Below are 17,666 nucleotides of genomic sequence, written 5' to 3' on the forward strand. Positions count from 1 at the left end.
AAAAAAAAAAAATCTCAGGATTCCCTATTGCTTCATCACCAAACACTTAACTTTTTTTTTAAATAAAAGGTATTTACAAACTATGTTTTGTCTAACCGGGGATTTGGAAAAGTTATTTTTAAGTGAATAAGAAATTTGTGTTTCTGCCTGCCATGATAGCACTGGCAATACACACAATCACAGTCCCTGGAGAAGAAACTGTAGTGACCATTTCAGGTACAAATAAAATATAACCAAGTCACATCATCCACGGATTTTATGGTGAATTCTGTCAAAGAGACCTAGATTAGCTCTTAATTGCATTTTAATTACATTGATTTTTAAAGATTAAATGAAATTTGTTACACTTGCTAACTCATACAGTGGTTGCTTCTGAGAAGATGTGCAGCTAATTTGACTATCTAATTTGAAACGGATCTCAGATTTTTTTCAAGTTTAATCAGTGGAGCAAAGATCAGGTAAAGCAAAATACTTGTCAAGTACTATCTTATTGTTTATTAGACGACATAATAATTCTCTTCACTAAGTGAGAAGCAATATTTCTTTTATCCGAGATGATAAAAGTTATGAAGTGCCTAGCAATGGTAAATGATAGCCACAAATACAAATAGGAAGAGGTCAAATGCAAGAACTATGTGGGAAGTTTGTTTCCTTTACCTACTTTTTATTTTCTCCTTTCCTTTCCTTTCCCTTTCCTTTCCATTTTTTTTTTTAGAAACATGGTGTCCCTCTATTTTCCAGGCTCAAGTGCCATTGCAGGTCATAGATCACTACAGCCTCGAATTCCTGGACTCAAGTGGTCCTCCTACCCCAGCCTCCCTAGTAACAAGTGCCACCAAACCTGGCTTATTTTTTTTTTAAATTTATCATGGAGATGTAGTCTCTGTGTTGCACAGGATGATCTCAAACTCCTGACCGCAAGCAATTCACCTGCCTCAGTCTCCCAAAGTGCTGGGATTATAGGCATGAGCCACCATGCCCAGCTCTCACACATATTTTAAATTTTAAACTCTCTTAAAGTAAAAATCAATTATATTTTTCATTAAATTCTACATTTGATAATCAGGACGCATAATACATTTTGTAAAATGTAAATTACATTTCTTTTTTTGAGAAAATGTTCCATTTGTTCAGCTTTAAGCATCTCCATTTTAAACTGTGACTTCATGTATATTCGTATATTCCACCCAGACTCCCAAAGAATAAAAGTAAGAAGGAGCAGGAATACCCCTTAAGATTTCAAAACTCTAAGGAAGTCAAGACCTAAATCTTATCCCTGACCTCAACTGCTGGTAGATAAAAAATGAAGAATTTATTACAGTCAAAGCAAGGCTGTATGTTAACAGATTTACAAAGGAGCTCACCTCTGTCAGTGGCCTCACTATTTTCTCCTTTGTAGAGCCCAATTTCATTTATTTTTCCCTCTACTGAAACCCCCCTCTACCCTCTGCTACCAAGATGACACCCATGACCCTGATCATCTAATCCAGGGAATGACATTCCAAACTCTCACCCTCGTCAGGAAGAGAACCAGGGTGACTCTGATGAGATTTTATCCACAGAACTCAGAGTTACCAAACAGAAAACTGGAGCAGAAATAATTTTAATGCTGACTGACACTTCTTTAAACAATGTGTGTGCGCTAAAAGTTTTTATAAGCACTTCTATATATTAACTTACTTAATCTTCACAATAGCCTTAAGAGGATTAGGTACTGTTCTTAATCTTGTTTTAAGGTAAGGAACTGAGACAGGTAGAAGTTTAAAAAAAAATGTGCACAGCACAGTGAGCAAGTGCTAGGGCCAGGACTCAAACCCAGACCATGGGTTTTAAAGCATTTTGCTCTTACCCACTCTGCCACATGGCCTCTTTGTTCAGTGGATCCTGTCCTACATTTCCTATCCCATCTCATACACACAAGTGACTTTTCTGTGGATTCAATCTCATGGAGTTACCCAAATTACCCCTATCACTTAACCTCAAAAACAGTACCCCATGCTGCAAAGTAATTCATTGAAGCTGCATTAGTGTTCTATTGCCAACATCAAAAATTACCACAAATGGAGTGGCTTAAAATAATCCATACTTATTATGTTATAATTCTGTAGAATCTACTGTGATTCCTGTCAAAATTCCAATGTCACTTATTGTGGAAGTAGAAAAAATGTTTTAATTTGTATGGAAGCAGAAAAGGCCTCAAAAAACCAAAACAGTCTTAAACATGAAGAACAAGGCTGGAGACATCACAATACTTGACTTCAGATTTCAGAATCTATTACAGAGCTACACTAATCAAAACAACATGACACTGATATAAAGATAGACACACAGACACATCAACCAGAATAGAGAGCCCAGAAATAGATCCACACATTTACAGTCAATTGATTTTTTGACAAAGTTTCCAAGAACACACAATGGGGAAAGGACGATATCTTCAATAAATGGTGTTGGGAAAACTGGATCTGCACAAGCAGAAAAATGGAATTGGATTCTTATCTCACACCATATACAAACAAACAGAAAGGAGATTAAATACTTGAGCATAAGATCTGAAACTGTAAAACTAATAAAAAAAGTATAAGAGAAATGCTCCACAGCATTGGTCTGGACAAAGATTGCTTAGGTGTGCCTCCCAAAGCACAGGCACCGAAAGCAAAAGGAAACAAATGGGGTTCCATCAAATTAAAAAGCTTCTGTTCAGTAAAGTAAATAATTAATAGAGGGAATAAATAACCCACAAACTAGGGGGAAATATTTATAAACCATATATATAATAATGGACTAATATCCAAAATGTATTAGGAACTCAGTAACAACAATAACAACCAAATAACAATCAATAGTTGGGCAAAGGGCCTAAAAAGACCCTTCTCAGAAGACTAATAGATGGCCAACAGATACATGAAAAAATGGTCATCATCCCTAATCATCAGGGAAATGCACATGGAAACCACAGTGTATTTCACATCACACTTATTAGAATAGCTACTATCAAAAAGATAAAGTAATAGGAACTTTTGGTGAGAGTATGGAGAAAAAGGAGCTCTTAGGCACTGTTGATAAGAATGTAAAAGCCACACAACCATTTTGGAAAATAATATGGAGGCTCCTCCGGAATTAAAAAAAGAATTTCCATAAAATGCGGCCATCACAGTTCTGGGTGTACATCCAAAGGAATTGAAAACAAATTCAAAGAGAATTTGTGTGTCAGATATCTGTGCTCCCATGTTGATGAGAACATTATTCCTAATAGCCAAGATAAGGAAGCAAACTAAGTATCTAACATCAGACAAATGGACACACACATACATGCACAGTGGATACTATTCAGCCTTAAAAGGGGGGGAAATCCTGTCATTTGGAATGTAGATAAACCTGGAAGACATTTCACCAATTGGAATAAGCTAGGTCTTTCTTCTGTTCACTTTGTGTTTAATTTGCTCTTCCTTTTCTCCTTTCATAAAACAGAAGCTTAGGTGACTGACTTCATCTTTCTTATTTTCCAAAATACACATTCAGTCCTATAAATGTCCCTCTTATCCCTGCTTACACTCCATCCCACAAATTTTGATAAGTTGTGTTTTCAGTTTTAAGTTTAGAGTATTTTTTTTAATTTCTCTTGAAATTATTTCTTTGGCCCATCCCTCCCACTTTTATTTTATTTTATTTTATTATTTTTTTTAGACAGGGTCTTGCTCTGTCATCCAGGCCAGAGTACAATGGCCTCATCAAATCTCACTGCAACCTCAAATCCTGAGATCAAGCAATCCTCCTGCCTTAGCCGCCCATGTAGCTGGGACTGCAGGTGCATACCACCGTGCTCAGCTAATTTTTCTAATTTTTGTAGCAACCAGGTCTCACCTTTGCTTTTAATTACATTGGGCTCAACGGGATAATCCAGTGTAATTTCTCTATTTTAACATTAGCTGATTAGCAATCCTAATTCCATTTGCAACCTTAATTTCCCTTTGCCACGTCATCTAACATATTCATAGGTTCTGGAGATTCAGACATGGACATATTCAGGGTTAGGGAGGGACTATTCCGCTTATTACAGTGACTCATGTAAGAGTTAGCAAGGCAATTTCATCAATAAAATTCACACTCATGAAAAGGAGGCTTTTGTTTTTTAAAAAAAGTCACTAATCTGTACAATTATAAATCACAGGAGTGAGGTAAGTAAATGTTAAGAACATTTAGCATAGACGGTACTTCCCAAAAAGTATTTCGGTGACCCACATTTTGAATGACTAGTGCTCTCAGGGGCCTGCACATCTCTCAGGCCTACTCCCCTACTCCCTGCTCCGGATACATGGAGTGATCCGAGACTCTTACCCAAACTCACCTATTCTGGGAACCATTCCCTCAGCGTATGTAATGATATGATAATTTAATTCATTAAAAACTCAGTCTTCAGATCTCGTATCACTTTGTAGCTCAGTGACCTTCAGGAAGTTATTCAGTCTAAGACTCAGTAAACTGGTCTGTTGTGGAGATTAAATGAGACAAAAATTATGTAAAACTCTTGGCATAGTATGTGACGATGAGCACCAATTTTAATCCATAATAGTAGTAATGGTGGCAGTGTTCGCACGGTTGTGGTTAAAACGTTCATGGCTCACGGTGCGTTGATATGATGTACCTTGCAAGATGACTCCTGACGATATGCGTTGTTTTCTGCCCACTCTTCAGGCCTCCAGGGGGCAGGGATGGGGGGTTGGCACGTCTTTGGAAGGGGTGGCAGCTGGAGACTGTCAATGCACAGCAGGCAGGCAGATGAATTTTACTAAAATCCATTTTGTAGGTACCTCAAGGCTGTAATCCTAGCGCTCTGGGAGACAGAGGCAGGGGGAGTGCCTGAGCTACCCAGGTGGACACCAGCCTGAGCAAGACTAAGACCCCATCTGTACAAAAAATAGAAAAAATAAGTCAGTCATTGTGGTGGATGCCTATAGTCCCAGCTACTTGGGAGGCTGAGGCAGGAGGCTGACTCGAATCCCGGAGTTTGAGATTGCCGTGAGCTAGGCTGGCACCATAGTATTCTAGCCTGGGCAACAGAGTAAGATTCAGTCTCAAAAACAACAACAAAAAGCAAAAACAAAAATAGTCTAGTGCAAATGTCCTTGTGGTAAAATGATTTTTCTAATATGAAACCGGTGGAGTGTCTAATACACTCCCACATAAGAGAAAAACTCAAATCAGTTCAAGGGGGGATGGGGGGAATGACGGAGGGGGAGGAGGGAGGGGGATGGGGTGCTCCCCTAGAAAGGACACAACATTATGGTGTCTGGCACACCTCTTGTGGACGGCACACAATTATAAGAGGGATTTTACCTGACAAATGCAAACAGTGTAACCTAATTCTTTGTACTCTCAATTAACCTGAACCAATAAGAAAATACAATAAAAATATCAGCAGCTTTAAGAACAAAGACTGAAAACCATCATTCCCTCTGAAAGACCCGACTCCGAGGAATGGCAGAGTGGCAGGTGCGGGGAGGGCTGTGGGGAGCCTGCCTCTCTACATCTGACCAGCAGGGCAGCTGCTACGCAGTTCCCCATGGTGTCAGGCTGACCTCATGGGAGGAGAGACCGGTCTAGTGTACGCTTCAGAGTGGAAACATTGGTGCTTCTAGCCTAGCGGAGAGAGGCTTTGCGGGCTTGTACCTTGACAAAAAGCACAACTGAAATGCCTTAGGAGTGGCAGTTTACATGTTATTTATTCTTTACTTTCATGGGGAAAAAATAGAATCATCTGGAAATGAGAGGAAGAACTGTTTTACATTTGAAATGTTTCCACACTGGTGTTCTTTATTTCATTTTAGGGAATAACTGTGGCTTTTCCATCCTCATTCGATAATTACTTCCTTTGCAAACATCAAACAAGATTTTTTTTTGCCTGTGTGGAAGATGAGGCATGAATGATAACGCCCAAAATAAGCCTTGCTGTTCTCACGTAGCACATGCTCTTTTGATATTTTTAGCATATCATAGTTGACAAATGAATACTAATCACCGATTTCTCTTTACTCTTTCCCCCCTTTCAGGCCCTGGAGGAAAAGCTACTTGATCAAACATCTGTTATTCACCAATTTGAAACCGGGCTTCAGAATCCCAGCACATAGTCAAAGGAAAAGACAACACTGATAATTATACCTATCAAGAAGCTGTGAACACGTGGTGTATAAATTCTTTACCAGGCCACTCGACATCGTCTTTCTCTGGGCTTCAACCCCCACTGCTCCCGCGCTCGCCACACACATCGACCTTCCATTCACTGCGGTGGGAATTCTCAGTGTGTAGAGGGAGAGGTTTTCCAGTCTGCAGACTGAAACGGTGCAGGAACAGTAAAGTCTGTGACTTTTGAATAAATCACCAGGGCCAGGATTAAATGCATCTCTGGTCCAGAGCTTTTGCAGAGATTAGCAAACCCCTCCTTAGCCTGTAATTCAAACTGCATCAGTTCAAGGTTGTGGCCACTTGAAAGAAACCTACATATCTGCTCCTCACCCTGACCCCTTCCACAGTCCATATCGCTGAGCTGTCTGAACTGAAGTTCTAGTTCATTGCAAATACAACCTCTGTTCTCCTGAAAATGGCGAGTTATTATAAAATGTTTATAGTATGTTCGGGATCTAGAGGCAATTGGCTTTTGATTTTGTTGCCATCCATTTTATTATACGTTCAGAGAGTGGAGCAATCTTGGCTCAACTTTTCAGTTTGCTAGAAGCAAGGATAGGAACTCTAGTATTATATTTTTTTAATTTAAGTATTACTTGTATTTACTATTATTAATTCTATCATAATATAATGTATATTTATTCCACTAAATACATATATTATCAAGGTGCATTGGTTACCATTTAGGGTTTTTTTTTTTCTTACCAAGTGTTTTGAGTCTGGTAAGAAAATACTAGCAAAGGGCCTACTTTCATGAACTGATCTTCATAGGATACCTGTCAGCCCACTCTCAATAGTTCTTAGTTAAGTTTTATATTTTTTGATTGATAAATTCTGGAGAAATCTAAACTACCAAAGCTGATGTGCTGTCGTAGAAGTCTATTTAATACTTTAAAGCTTAGGGCTTCATAAAATTAAATTACAATATACATGCATATATATTCAAATATGTATGTCACACAAAGCTTAGGTCACTTTCCCCAAATAACCGGATTTGAGGGACATTCTTCTTAAAATTGGACACATGAGAACCAATGACACATGCCAGATGCTCCTTCCTCTATAGAGAAGACACTGACTTTGTAACACATATTCCCATAGGTAAGTAGACAATGTAATATCATCTTCCAGAAAGTATCATTCACTGAAAAATTATCTGCTGGAACCACCTACACAGATCATAATTTTTGACTTACTGGTAAATCTAGGCACCTAAGCCTGATTTTACTTACCGAATGAAAAGGAAGCAATAATTATCAGCACTTAATACCTTAAGCACAAAAATGTACCTGAAAGAAACAATGATTGCCCAGTTGAAACATTCTAAATAGATCAGGAAAACCGAGGCAATTATTTGAATATTGCCTTGGTTTTCAAATGTACAAATTGAGTCCCCAAAATATTCTCCAAGAACAAATTTGATTATTTCAGATAGGCCCCCAAATTACATATTTATGAAGCTCAGCTTAAAGATTGCCTTCTTGAAAATGAAATAAAACCATTCAGAACTACCCAGTACATTTTACGTTGCCCCTTTGGGTGGTATTATTGTCAATGCCAAGTTCCCCCCCGCTCATCACCCTGCGTATTCCCCAGGGCAGACAGCAAAGACACCAGAGGTATGCTAAGTTCAGCAACATGGTACCAGATTCCCATCCTTGAATGCATCTCATTTTTCCCTAGCGTGAACTGGAGAGGGGGAGGAGGGGCAGTAAGGACCCTGAATGTTATGTAAAATAGATTTACAAAACAGACAAGCACGACAAAGAAGAGTGAGTGGAGACTGAGTGAGTAGTGTTCAGTTTGAAAGAGATAGTTCACATTTTTATAAGAAAAGTTTAATAAGACATATATATTTTAGTTATCATTTAACAAAGGAATATTAAAGCTATTCGGGCAATGCCACAAGATTCTCATAAAAGGAAATCATTGCATGCTTGACATGAGAAAATGGTCATTTCACTACATTGTATAAATTTGGAGCTTCTGGTGAGTATGTTTTCACTTAGCTGTAAGTGTTCGGTTAATGATAAAGTTATCACATAGTTTCATGTCAATACAAATATCGTCAGGATGTACAAAAGAAACTGTCAAATAAGCAGGTAGTTTACATTTGTGTTTTCTAGAAGTCTCTGTATCTTATGCTTCATTTGCATAATGTTAAATGCTGATGAATGTACGCCAGATTGTTTTGTCAAAGTGAAGGGGCACTTATCACACCTGCTGCATTTAGGATAGATTAAATGTCACCCTACATACAGATGGCCAGTTTTCTCCAGTAAAATTTAGTTAGTTGAAATGTAAGCCTTTCTCTAAAGTTTTAACCAAAAATAGCCATTCCGAAGATGCATGGAAAGGCCTCTTGGTTCTCTTAAGTTACACGGAAGTCAGAAGGAAAAGGGAAGAATTTATCACAACGTGTACTAATGCTTTTCATTATTAATGATCATGAGCCACTGACACGTCCCAAATCATACCGAAGTAAATATCAGGTTGCTCTGACATGAAATTCAATCTTCAATTTAATAAGCCAATTAGGTATTAAGAGTTAGGGGGAAAAAACTGCTATGAACTTGGTCTGAAATCCAGGTGACTTTGAGTTCTTTCTCGTGGTCAAATAAGTGGCCGATAGGACAGATTTTTCTAACTTTTTGCTGCAGGGATTTTGAAGGCAAATGTGTGGGCCATAGTTCAGGAAAAGAATTTCCAAACCTTTTCACTGGAGCATTTGCATTTTGATTCTGTTGCCATTTGAAAGAGAACATCTGCAGAGAGATAATGAGCTTAAATTACAATTGACTTTGGAAAGAATAACAGACTTTTTGTGCTCCCTCAATTGTGTCATCAATAGGGAATTCTCTAGTTATGTGAACAAACTACAATCTTTTAAGACAATGCTAAGATGTAAATGCAAAATCTAGCAGGCAGGGGCTTTTTAAGGATTTGAAGCTATTTTTGAAGAACTCGGCTAGAGATGGATTACACCAATTTACAAATGAAGTTTTCAACGGTGACATCAAATGGAGCTTATGTCACTTCACTGCACTCAACTGTGCCTGTAGGACTCCAGTATGTGGGATTTCATCTACATTATTTTATAGATCTCTAAGATGTTTGTGGGTGTGTGAATAATGTCTGAATTTTTTATCTTTCAGTTAGTTTCTGTTTATCAGAATGTATCTATCCTGAAGTGTGGAAATGAACACTCCAAAAATTCAGGGAGGCCAACGTAGAACAGGATTTCCAGAACATGGGGTGATCTGACCCCTAGCATCCTTCTCTAGATTGCAAACTCCATGAGCAAAAGGGTTTTGACGATTGCCTTGGAGACTGCCTGGCACAGCGTAGGCACTTACTAACATTTGTTGAATGAATAAATGATTGACTCAGTGAAGAAACAAATAAATGGAGTTTGCCTTCCAAAGACATCCCAGATGTTACCAGCTTACATGGGTATCAAACGGATTGACAATGTCATTTCTAAAATTTGTAGTTAGAACCAAAAATGACAGTTGATGAAAACTTCTTTAGATGCATGAATTTGGAATCTAAAGACTTTAAAAGCATTAAAGATTGGAGGATGTTTGAACAATTGATAAGCAGAGAGGTTTGGGGATTTGGAGTTTTTACAGTGAATGAAACCCAACATTTCTAGTTCTTTCAAACTCCATTTTTAAATTTTATAAAAAGATTTTGTTTTCGTTTGTTAAAAAAGATGAAAGTCCCATCATTAAGCATATTATTAATATCCCTTCAATATTCACCAACGGTTTTTCTATAAGGAACTCACAGTAATTAGAGATGCCATCTCTACATCTGCTTTTAAAGATCACTTTTTCTTTCCTATTTGATTCATAGAATGTACTGACCTAAAATTTAATCATATACCCATTTAGAATTTTCCCTGTGTTTATTCATTGAACAAATATTTCTTGTAGGCCTAGTGCATGCTGGGTTCCAGAAGTCCACCCACAGATAGGATAGCAAAGTTCCCTTCATGGAGCTTCCTATGAAGAAAAACTTCTCCAGGCTGACTCTGGCAATAAGTAGGGTTTATTTCCATCAGGTTTCTTTCACACTGACAGAAGGAAATAAAATTCCTTTTCTTAGGAAATCAGGAATAGAGTTGCATAGATTTATGTAAGCTTGATTTTTTCTAAGCACACCCCTCAAAAACAACTGCTTAGTTTATTTATAAACCACAGTTAATGCCGCAGTGAGGTCGGTAACTAATAGTTCACTGATTACTTACAGTTATTCAGCTCTTACCCATTTTCCAGCTACTGTGCTCTGTGCATTCATGGACTATCTCATTAAATTGCTTTAACAACTCTACTCATTAGGTTCTATTTTATAGACAAGAAAACTGAAGCACATATACATATATGATGTGATTTGCCCAAGGTCACGCAGCTAGCAGGTAGACCTGGGATTTGAACCCGTGCAGTCTGACACAAGAGTATCATCATCCGCAGTTTGGGGACACCATTCCATGAAAACGAATGAGTCATTAAAATAAATGCGTCACTGTCTATAAAGTACTTAGAAATTTTAAAGTAGTATACAAAAAGATATTAGTAAAACATTATTCATGGTCAACAAATCTTATCAGTGGCAAAAACAGGGTGAGAACTCAACCTTCTGTCAAGCACACTCCTGGGCAATACTGGAAGCTTGGAACATGGATTAAAAAGTGAGACCAGAGAATTTCTGATGTGTGATAAATATTTTGATGACTTTGCAGAATGATTTCTCGTTAGCCACTGTGTCTATCTGGTGCTACAAAACCTGGAAGAACAAAAATCCCCGCTGTAAGGGCTTCTAATAAATACACAGTGTGGAGAGGAGCCAAGGATGTCTCACGTTTATGGGGAAGGACTCGGCAATAGTACCATTTTCTCACCATTTGCATGTGTATTGTGTCTTTCCAGTTGTTTTCATTCTTTTTCTGAAAGAGCTGCAAATTTGTGCAGTGGTTCAACCTGACCAAAGTGGTATTATGCTGCTGGGAAGTAAAAGCATTAGACACCAGACTGGAAGTCTTGTTTTCATTATCAAATGACTTTAAATTCCTTTGAAGCGTGGATGTGAAGGTGTTTTTAGATGCTGATGGCACCTGCATGTTTAGATGCTCAAGCTTTTGTGTTTCTTCATTCCTGACAGCACAAACCGTTTTCTCCTTTCTGTTCTCAAACTCAACACTGAACACTCCATGACCAAATGTGAGGGGCTTTTCCCAAGAAGTTCTCTGAGCAGATAAGAGTGTCAGATTTCACGGGTTGAGTGCTCAGTCTCGCAGGGTCCCCCCCAATTGCAAGTAGTAGGTTGTCACCTGTTCTTCTGACCAACTGTCTATAAACTGGGGTTCTCACACTCCCCTCCTTGGATTCAATTAATCTGTTGGGACTGCTCACAAAACTCAGGAAAGCACCTACTGAGTTGACCAGTTCATTATCAAGGATACTATAAAGGATACAGATGAACAGCCAGATGAAGACATGGACAGGACATGTGTGAAAGGGCAGAGTTGTCATGCCCTCTGAGTTCACCACCTTCCCAGTATTTCACGGTTCAGCAACCCAGAGCTCATCAGATCTCTTTGTCTAAGAGTTTTTACAGAGCTTGAGCTCAACCCCTTCTTTCAGCCCCATCCCACACTTTCCTAGAGGTCGGCGGTGAGGTGACAATTTTTACTCCTCTAATCATTTCGCCTTTAGCTGACCAAAGCTGTCTAGAGACCCCACCTAGTCACCTCATTTGTATAAAATCAATGAGGCTCATGATGAACCAATAGACACAGGAAATTCCAAGTCACTATGACCAGAACCAAGGACAGGACCAAATACATTTTATATTATACTACGGGTTCTAAAATCTACATGAAGGACAAAAAATAATATTGCTCTAACATTATGGACCACCATTAGATAGGTGAGTGTTCACATTCACACAGGCTAGCAAGAACAGACCCCTTCGGGGGAACAGGAAATTCATGGTTTCCCTGTCATGGTGTCATTGTCATTTACTTGCAGAGAGATTATACCCATGATTATACCCATGATTACAAAGAATGTAAATTATTCTTTCTCTGTCCCTCCCTTCCCCAGTTAGATTCTAGTTCCTATCAGTGGAAGCAAGAGTCTTCTTAAGAAAACCTTTTTATTACCTCAATATTCTTTTCTACTACCTACTAATTAGCACCTTCCAAATAATTAACATTCTGTAAAGTTTAGCTTCCCAGATAATACACCAGTGATTAAGTTCAAATTTCTTATGTTTAAAATTATATTTGTTGGGCAGTGCCTGTGGCTCAGAGGGTAGGGCGCCAGACCCATATAATGAGGGTGGAGGGTTTGAACTTGGCCCCAGCCAAACTGCAACCAAAAAATACTCAGGCATTGGGGCGGGTGCCTGTAGTCCCAGCTACTCTGGAGGCTGAGGCAAGAGAATCGCCTAAGCCCAAGAGTTGGAGGTTGCTGTGAGCTGTGACATTACGGTACTCTACCAGGGGTGACAAAGTGAGACTCTGTCTCAAAAAAAAAATTATATTTGTTAACTTCTCTCAACCTTCATTTTGGAATTTTTATTGCTATTAATGATATTACCATTCTCTGCACAAAATGCCATTCACATCAATTCTTAGATTTAGCTTTAGAATCTACCTTGACAAAGTCTTTTGAAACTATCTCCTATTTCCATATTCTCACCTATGTGTAGGACCTTAGTACCTGTTCCTAGGTACTGTTTGTGAGCTTTTAACTGTTTTCTTAATCACAAACCCTCTCCAATTTTCCCTACATACTGCTGCTAGATAACTCTCTTTGAAGTAATTCCGGGTGGCACGTGTGGCTCAAAGAAGTAGAGTCCCAGCCCCATATGCCAGAGGTGGCGGGTTCAAACCCAGCCCCAGCCAAAAACTGCAAAAAAAAAGAAGAAGAAGAAGAAGTAATTCCATGGTTAAAATGTTCTAAGGGGTCTAACATCTCACACACAAAAAAAGAAACATGAAATATAAATTTTCATGTTCTTAGAACAAATCTCTGAACCAGATCATTAATATGGTATCAAAGAGGGGGGATAATACAATGCCCTCCCATCCATAAAGACTGTGGAACACAAAATGTGCTGAGATTTCAATCTGATACATGAACATTGAAATAAAGTCATGGGGTTTCATGACACTGAAAAAATAAATTGTCAAGTTTTTCTTCTAGATGAAATTAAATATGAAGATAAACCAGAAGTGCTCTGTGGTGAAGATACCTATGAAGACTATACCAGGTATAACCCACATACTCCAAAGTATTTGCTTGGAGAGTGTGTATATGTGTGTGTGTGTGTGTGTGTGTGTGTGTACGTGTGCATGTGTGTGCATGTGCGTGTGGGGGGGTGCACTCACATGTATGTGTAATGATGGTGGTAGGCGAGGTGCAGGGCTGGGCTAACATGCTCACTAATATTAGGATGAGATGGTTTGATACGGCATTTCCTACCATATAGCACCATGTTTCCAGCCTTCTTGTTCTGCCTGGCAGTCCAAGTTGACTGCTATCTATTCCTAGAAACTGTCCCAAACTTTCCTTCCTCTGACCTTTTTATTGTTTCTGAAGTATCTCTTCTCTTCCTGCATTCAAAATTCTCAATTTTTTAAGGCCCATTTGAAATGATGCCTCTTCCAAGAAGATTTCCCAAATTCTTCTGGGCCTAGTGGTTATCTATTCCATCATGAAACCATATTGTGATATTTTTACCCCTTTTTGGCTCTTTTCTTAGCATTTCTCATAGTAGACCCTTTTGTGTGTTTATCGCTTTAATTTCCCTTACCGTCAGTAATTACCTACTAAGTGGGTGTTTAATGTAATGTTCTTTAAGAGGAATTACCTTTTCACTTGTCAACTTTATAGAATGAGTGCTGAATTCTTCTGGGTCTGTCTCGGTTCCCTGTAGCTCAGCCATGAAGTTCATCTGAAGTAAGAACTCAACACTATATATACACTTTTAAAAGAGAGAAGAACCTTAATTATTGAGTATCTTAATTTTTTTAAAAAAAGAATATAAAGATAAAAAGTCTTTATCTTTCATTCCCTGGGTTTTTCTGACCTGATACTTATCATCAGGATGAATGTAAAGGTTGATATAAATATTTTAGATGACCACTACCCCCACTCAATGACTTTACTGCTTCTACATATTTGCTTTCCTATTTCATAAGAGAAATGCTTTAAGGTAAACATGGGTTTCAAATCAGATGGGAACATCATACTATTTTTGTATTACCAAGTCCTGTATTAACAGTCCTGCCTGTTGTTCTGTCCACATCAGTCCTCCCCCTATCCCAAAGGCATTGCATCTGGAGCAGGCGATTGTGAGACTGGCTCCTACTGTCACAACTGATAACGCTTAGATAGGGAGATAAAACTTCACAGTAGAAATCCCAATATTTCCTTAGCTGTAGCCCACATTGTATTTCATTGTGTTCAACTCTCACTTAACCATGATATTCATCAAGTTCCTCCCCCAATCCAGGTTAGCAAATGCAATATCCTGAAGGAGAATCCCCATCCATGGACTAACACCTTTTTTTTAAATTCTTTCAGTTATAATGAGTACAAACAGAATTTCAAAAAATATCTGACAGAAACACAACATAGTATCAAAGAATCTAATTGCTACCTCTCCTGTAAATCTTTGCTTCTTATGGGCTTATGTTTATCAACTGTACTGTTGTATCTAAAAGGACTGGAAAGGCGAGAGACTGACTGGCCGCCACGATCCAGATTGTTTGTTTTTGTCTGGGAAACCCAAAGAGGAAGTCTCAGTTAACACCAGTTTTCTCAGAATAATTATTAATAGCACCCCCTCCTTTCCTCTCAGAAGTGTCCCAATTTGGAGAATACATTATGTGGCCAACATATCAAGAAGTGATAGAGCATTGGGAGAATTGTTCATATTAACCTCCCTCAATTCACGAGATGATTAGGAGGATACTTTTTGTTAAAAGTAATCAAGATACAACTCAGTTGCATTTGAATGAAAGAGAGTGAGAAGAGAGAGAAGGAATTAATTGCCTCCAAATTAGGTCAGATTCAGGTCTCGACTTCTCACCTCTTCTTACCCCACTCTCTTTCTCAGCTCCGCTTGTCTCTCCTCTTATTGTCTGTTCTCTGCTATTACAGTCATTTTCTCTCCCTTATACGTTCCCCTTCTAGCCCCTTATAGCACCACACCTATACCCTTGTATCTCTTAAACTAAAAGGAAAACCAGAGCCAGGTGCAGTGACTCAGGCCTGTAATCCTAGCACTTTGGGAGGCTGAGGTGAGTACAGTGCTTGAGCTCCAGAAGTCAGAACCAGCCTGAGCAAGATGGAGGTCTTGTCTCTACTGAAAATAGAAAAACTAGCCATGTGTCCTAGAGGGCACCTGTAGTGCCAGTTACATAGGAGGCTGGGGCAAAAGACTCTCTTGAGCCCAGGATTTTAAAGTTGTTTTGAGTTATGATGCATGGCACTCTAGCCAGGGCAATAGACTGAGAAAAAAAAAAAAAAGGAGTGTGTGAGGCTCAGTCCCTGAACCCAGTCACTCCGAGACCTAATCAATAACATCCTCATACCTCCTGGCCATCCACTTAACAGTAGGGAAGCCAGGATGAGTGGGACACTGGCAGCTCTAGCAGGAGGCAAGTTGAGAAAATAATTACAAAAGGACACAAATATCAAATTGGAAGAATTCAGTTAATAGATGAAATCACTTGTTACCTGAATATTCTTCATAAAAGAGATGCCAACTCAAATGGATGCTAAAAGTTCAGTGGGACATGGCAGGTATGAAGGAATAGGGAGGGAAGAGCATTGAGCTGGCCATTGACTGCAGGAGGATCACTACCCCAATCTTCACTAAGAGTCAAAATCATTTATTTTGTTCTTCATCCTGAAAGTCACCAGCGTAGTCGAGGCTCAGCCAGGCAGTTCTGGAGTTGGTGGCTGGGCTACCCCATGTGTCTGCTGGTTGACATCAGTTCAGCAGCTCTGCTTCTAGGGTTGGCTAACTCCCAACCAAAGTGACTCAACTCTCCTTCACATGATCTTTTATTCTCCAGCAGGCTAGTCTGGGGCTGTTCTCATGGTAGAAAAAAACAAGAGAAAGCAAAAGTCTACAAGGCCTTTTGAGAATTAGACTTAGACTGGCGCAAAATCTCTTCCATCAGTTTATTATTGGCAAGTCACAACGCCAGCCCAGAGTCAAGAATTGGGGGGAGTCTCTATCTCTCGCCCAGTGTCAAAGGCATTAATACACAGAAGGGCATAAAATCTTCAATGCTTTTACTGAACTAGATTACTGGAAAAACATCATGAGTAGGAAAAGCTATAGTTAAAGGTAATATTTATTTATTGAGTTATACTTTTCCTCTAAATTGGTCTTTGTATTAAACTTTATCTTTTATCAGGATACTTCTGTATCCTTTCTAATTCATAAGTGTCCAAACAATGACCAAAGGTGTCCCCCTTGCTGGAAACATGTTTCTACTGTCAGATACCCTTGTAGTTGTCATCTGACCCATGCCCACTTGTTTCTACCAAGATAGCCACTCCCTAGGAGTGCCCTAACCAGCAAAGAAGATAAGCTCTGGTGTGTCAGCCAGGTTGAACACAGAGGAGGCAGTGCTGCAATACACATGGAATAAAAGAAGCTGCTGTATTACTTACAGATCCCAGAGACAATAGAGCAGCAGACTTTTCAAGGCCAATGGGAAGGAAGGGGCTGTCCAGGACACACATCCTCTATCAGGAGTAGAGCTACAGAGTGACAAATCTGTAAGATGAAGCCTGTATTATAATCCGGGGTATTACCTAGGTGGGTTTCCAGTGGGGGACATTAGAGTCAGAGGCAGTCTCGCTGTGACTGAGAGGTGGTCAAAGTCCATGCAGGTTGTAGGGGTGAGTAAAGCAAGTCAAGTATGTTGTAGACTCATAGGGACATGGTCATCAGAAGGCAACTGTGGCAGTCAGATGTCTGGAGGAACCCCGTGAGGAATTGGGAGGAGAAGGAAAACAGAAAACTCTGTCAAGGGTGACCAAGCACTGCTTCTGGTATGACAGAGTCAAACCTATTGACTCACTGAATATGGGAAGTTGAACTATCTGTATTCAAAATGGATGGTGAAGCAACATAAAATTAAGAGAATTCACTACATGAGTGCTTGCTATGTGTCAAGTACTATTCTGAGAGCTTTGCATAAATTAACACGTTTTAAATCTTGCAACATCCTTCATTTCCGAGACACAGACTACCTGTATATGGAAGTCCAGATGGGGCTTATTTAAAGCAAAAGAAACATAACTGGATTCAAGGTCAAGAATTCTCTCTGCCCTGGATGGTAGTCCCTCATCAGAAGGTAAGGCACACTGCCTTGGCACTCACTGCTGGCTTTCCGGCGGCCAATGTAGAAAGTGACAACTGAAATGATGGCTTGGACTTTTTTTTTT

The 17,666-nt window shown here is 39.2% G+C and overlaps 1 protein-coding gene across 1 annotated transcript in view; it reads left to right on the top strand.

The window, feature by feature from the left end:
• Positions 1 to 6,375, top strand: part of LIN7A (lin-7 homolog A, crumbs cell polarity complex component) — a 152,031-nt gene extending 145,656 nt beyond the window's left edge. The window contains exon 6 of the mRNA XM_003783384.3: positions 6,051 to 6,375. The gene's annotated coding sequence lies outside the window, so the exon portion shown is untranslated. The remainder of the gene's footprint in view (positions 1 to 6,050) is intronic.
• The last annotated feature ends 11,291 nt before the right edge of the window (positions 6,376 to 17,666 follow it).

The sequence above is a fragment of the Otolemur garnettii genome, unplaced genomic scaffold, assembly GCF_000181295.1.
Source record: "Otolemur garnettii isolate 467f Iridium unplaced genomic scaffold, OtoGar3 scaffold00007, whole genome shotgun sequence".
In the NCBI taxonomy this organism is placed as follows: Eukaryota; Metazoa; Chordata; class Mammalia; order Primates; family Galagidae; genus Otolemur; species Otolemur garnettii.